Raw genomic sequence first — 5,300 nt, 5'->3', positions numbered from 1 at the left:
TTTATTTGGTTGTTTTTTTTTTTTTCAGACAGGGTTTCACTGTGTGTCTCTGGCTGATTTTGTATTCACTCTATAGACCAGGCTGGTCTTGAATTCAGATTGTGGGTAAATCTGAATTAAAGGCGTGTGCCACCACTGCCTGGCTAAAAGATATTTTAAGCATAGATCATAGCACAAGGGTTAAGAGGCACTCGGAGAGCACAAGATGTATGCAACTCAGAGTTGCCTGAATTAGGTTTTTTTAAATTTATTTACTGTAGGTGAATATACTGTTGCTGTCTTCAGACACACCAGAAGAGGGCGTCGGATCCCATTACAGATAGCTGTGAGCCACCATGTGGTTGCTGGGAATTGAACTCAGGACCTGTGGAGGAGCAGTCAGTGCTCCATCTCTCCAACCCATAGGGTTTTTAAATTTTAAATTACTTATGTGTGTCTCCCGGCACTTGGAAGGCAGATTTTTGAGAGTCCGAGACTAGCTTAGTCTACAAAGTGAGTTTCAGGTCCACAGCTCTTCCACAGAGAAACTCGTCCTGAAAATTTCCCCCAACCCTGCCACTAACACACACGCACATGCACGCACACACACACCCCCTTTGTAAATGAGTTTTCTGCCGGCATGTATGTATGTGTGGACACCAGAAGGGAGCGCCAGATCCCAGTATAGATGATCGTTAGAAATTGAAATCGGGACATCTGGAAGATTAGCCCATGTACTAAAGCTCTCCAGAGGCCTGAGTTGAGTCTTTAATACTTGTTATACTGGTCATGAAGTTACTTTTGGGGTGGTTTTTTATATTGTTTTAAGTTCACATCTTTTTTTGTATTTGTGGGAGCCTGTACAGGCCGTCAGTCGCTCTGGAGCTGAAGTGAAGGTGCCTCTGTACATACCTAACATGTTGGGAAGCAAACTCGAGCGCTAGGAAAGACCAAGTGCTTTTTAACCATTAAGCCGTCTCTCCAGCCTTGATTCTGGCCTTTTTACCTCCGTATTGTGCAAGAATGAAGCCACACATTGGGATGGGTGTGGTGGTACACTCATGATCCCAGCACTCAAGAGGCAGAAGCAGATGTAGGAGGGTCAAGTTTGGGGTCAGCCTGGGCTATACTAGCGAGACCCTGTCACAAGAGACAAAGGGAAAGTTCCTATGTCTGTGGAAGTTACCTTTAGCTTTTCCTGTGCGCAGTAATAGTCTGTATTTAGTTGTTCCGGCTCCCTTACTCTGTTAAACTGTACAGAGCCTTCACAATTTTGGCCCTGCTGTAATCATTTTGTTTTAATTATTTTATTTTTTGAGATTATAATTACATCCATTTCCTCCCACCAAGTCCTATCCCTCTTTGTTTTCTCAAATTCATGAGCTCTATCCATTCACTTGCATACTCCTAAATACATAAATACAGCCTGCCCAATGTTTGCAATGTCACTTGAGTGTATGTTTTTAGGGCTGACCATCAGTTGGTTTTGTCCTTCAGTGCTTTAGCTAGAATGTTGTGAACCTACTGCCACCATTGATGCCATTATCAGAGAGCCTCTCAGCTCATGTGGGTGACTTCCATCCTTTGAAGTGTTCCTTCCATCTGTCAGTGTTGAACCCTGTGTCGTCTTGGCCCAGATCTCTTCCCCTGGTTGAAGATGGAGTGGTCTCCATGCCTTAGCAGCATGTCTACTTCAGCCAGGCTGGGCCGTAGCCTCTTCCCCACCCCTCAACTCTTGACATACCTCCTGCTTGTTTCTGAACTTCTTTAGCCTCGCCCAGGCCTCTGAGCTTTGGTAGGCCTTCTCATTTCCTCCCCACTTCTCCCCTGGGTGAGCACCTGTACACACTGCCCGTGTACAGACCTGCCTTCTCTGGGGAAGCAGAGAAGCAAAAAGTCCTGTGCTGATGTGAGCTCTACCTCTGGAGATGTCAGGCAAAATGGCTGATGTCAGTTCTGGTCACAGTGAAAAGCAAGAGATGGAAGGTAGGTGGTCAGGACTGCTTGCTAAGGACCACAGAGCAAGACAAGTGTGGCCAGAGTTGTGAGTGACTGAGAAGACAGACCCTGCTCTGAGTCTGGGGCAGAATTGGCCAGAAATCACACAGAAGAGGAAGGCCCATGAAGGCTTCAGAGTGGAAGCAGGGCTGTCTGAAAGCTGTAAGCTCCCGGCTCTTGCCAGGAGACCCTCTGAAGGCTGGAAGGACGCCCTGGGGAGATGGCAGCACTGAACTCTCCTGTCCTTCACCTGTTTCAGTGAACCCTCAGAGGGCAAATGAAGGGAGAGCATTGCCCAGAGCAAGGTTTTAGGGAACATGCCTAGCCACAGTTCTCTGCCTTTCAGTGTGGGCACATTTAAATGAAAGACCATGGCAGGTCCCCAACCACTCCCCACAATGCACTCCACCCCATGCTTCTCTAGCTTGTAAACGGGGGTGGGGGGATGGTGCTGCTGCTGCCTCAGTGGACACATTCCACAGTGTGGAACCTGTGAAAGCTGTAGGGCCTCCACTCCTTGCTTTCTGTGCCTTGACCTATGACCTGGTAAGCTAAGTTTTTCAGAGCATGCACAAGCCCAAGCTATGGCCATCATTACTCCCAGGCACTGATAAAAGTGTCTAGACTATTGCTTAAAACACTGAAGGAAGCTGACCCTTTGACCCTGAGCCGAACTCCTTAAAGTCCAAAGTTTGCTACATTCCAGGACTCCATTTCCAAAGAACCAGGAGCCACCTTTCCCTCCCGGTCTGTTCCAAGGGTGCCTCGATGTTCTATAAGCAACTCTCCCCACAGAGAGATGCTCCTGTCCGTTTCTCAGGGCAGGCGGTGCTTCTGTTTTTGCCCTCCTATCTACGGAAAGTTGGGAGCAAAGGCTTGTGGGAATTGCCACTGTTTTGAGGATGACTCCATTTGAAAGTCCAGCAGTGACCCACCAGAGTTTCAGTTGCCACTGGGACACTCGACTCTAAAGTGGAGGTACTTTGAGTGGGAAGACAGGGTCCTGCAGCCATCGCAAAGCTGCCTTGCTGTGTGGGTGCGCTTGTTGTGGCCACCTTCCATATGTGCTTGCTGGCTGAAGAGTCAGCAGAAACTGCTTGTACTATATCACAGGAGTGGGGGTGCGAGTGCCTCATGCAGTTGGAGCCATCAGCACACAAGGAGAAGAGAGCACACTTCTCATACAGGAATTACTAGAGCAGAGTACACTGATAAGATCCAGTGTTAAGAACCTGTCACCAGCCTGAGTGGGGAACAAAGGTTTCTAGTGTGTGGTAACTCGTGGTTACCCAGTAAGATTAAAACAAAGCAGGTGTTTTAGAGAATCCCATTGAAGGCATTAATGAAGGGATTTCCTAGGTTCTTTTCTTTATATTAGAACTGGTAATCATAATAATTACTTTTCTTGTTGGGCCCAAAATACTTGCAAGATCTCTCTCTGCCCCTAATGCAGGCGCTTATATTCACAGACCTCCACACAGTGTCTGATTGTATAAATACATACAACTAGATAATAATAAAGGCTTAGTTAGGGTTTTGACGCGGTGAACAGACACTATGACCAAGGCAACTCTTATACAGGAAAACATTGGGGCTGGCTTATAGTTTCAGTCCATTGTCACCTTGGCAGGAAGCATGGCAGCATGCAGGCAGACATGGTGCTGAAGGAGCCAAGAGTTCTACATCTTGATTCATAGGCAGCAGGAGGGGACTGTCCTCCACATGCAGCCAGGAGGTGGCTCTGATTTCACACTGGGCAGAGCTTGAGCATAGGAGACATCAAAGCTCTCTTACACAGTGAAACACTTCCTCCACAAGACCAAACCTTGTAATAGTGCCACTCCTTATGGCCAAGCATTGAAACACATGAGTCTATAGGGGCCAAATCTATTCAAACCACCACAAAAGCCAGTCAGGCAACATAGAAATCATGAAAAAAAATTAAAAATAATAAAGGTTGCTGGAGAGGTTAAGAACACTTACTGCTCTTGCAAAGGACTCAATTTCTGTTCCTAGTACCCAGGTCTGGCAGCTCACAACCACCTGTAACTCTAGCTCCAGGGGATCCATGCCTCTGGCTTCAGTGGGCACAGCACTCACAAACCCATGAGCACACACTCGGTTTAAAATAATAAAAGTAAAAAAAGCTTTTTTTTTTTTGATATAGGGTTTCTCTACATAGCCGTGCTGTGGTAGAACCATGTATACCAGGCTGGCCTCAAACTCAGAGATGCACCTGCCTCAGCCTTCATGTCCCCCAATACTAAAGGTTAAAATAGAATATCTTAAAATAATAAAAATACATAATAAAAAGAGTGTAGTAAAAAAGATCTCTGGGGTGTGTCTTTGAAAGAAATATTACGATGGTGGTCATCCCCACCACCCCTTTTTTGAGACCTTATTTCAAAACAACAAAACAAAAAACAAAACCACAACCGGGCTGGCAAGAAGTGGATAAGCATGCACGCCCCACAAACCTGACAACCTGAATTTGATGTCTGGAATTCATGATAGGAGGAGAGTTATCCTCTGACCTCCACACACGTGCCACAGTACATGCATGCATGAACAAGTGCATGTGTGTGTGTGTGTGTGTGTGCACGCGTTTGAATAGGAACCCCTGCCACCCCCAGACTCCTGTTTGAATGCTTGACTATGGGGAGTGGCACTATTAGGAGGTGTCGCCTTGGAGAAAGTGTGTCCCTGTGGGGGCAGTCTCCTATGATCAAGCTATGCCCAGTGTGGCACAATCTCCTGCTGTTGCCTTTGGATTAAGATGTAGACCGCTCTGCTCCTTCCCCAGCAACATGCCTGCCTGCATGCCATGCTTCCCACCATGATGGTAGTTTTTCCTTTAGAGTTGCCTTGGTCATGGTGTCTCTTCACAACAATAAAACCTTAAGCTGGTAGTGCATGTTCATTATCTCAGAACTGGGGAAGACGGGTGTGTGTAGGGAGAGGTCTAAGAACTTTTGTGGAGGTCAGAGAACAACTTTCAGGAGTTGGTTCTCTTCTTCCAACATTTGGAACCTGGAGTTTGAACACGTTCCTCAGGTTTGGCAGCAAGTGTGTACCTACTGAACCATTTCATTGGCCATGCCAAGAGGACTATTCAATGAAATCAATCAAGTTGATCCTAAAGTTCTTATGTAATGAGGAAATCTGAGATAGCCTCAGGACGATGGAGTCAGGGAACTATGAGGTAGCAAGTGTACTGTAATATGTAGTGTAAATACAAAGACCCACAGGGCAGATTTGGAATACTAAAAGATCCTTATTGTAGAAATGTTTTTAGACAGTCTTGTGTAGTCCAGATGTGGGAA

The sequence above is a fragment of the Mus musculus genome, chromosome 19 (genome assembly GCF_000001635.26).
Source record: "Mus musculus strain C57BL/6J chromosome 19, GRCm38.p6 C57BL/6J".
NCBI classification, from domain to species: domain Eukaryota; kingdom Metazoa; phylum Chordata; class Mammalia; order Rodentia; family Muridae; genus Mus; species Mus musculus.
This window is presented reverse-complemented; position numbering follows the sequence as displayed.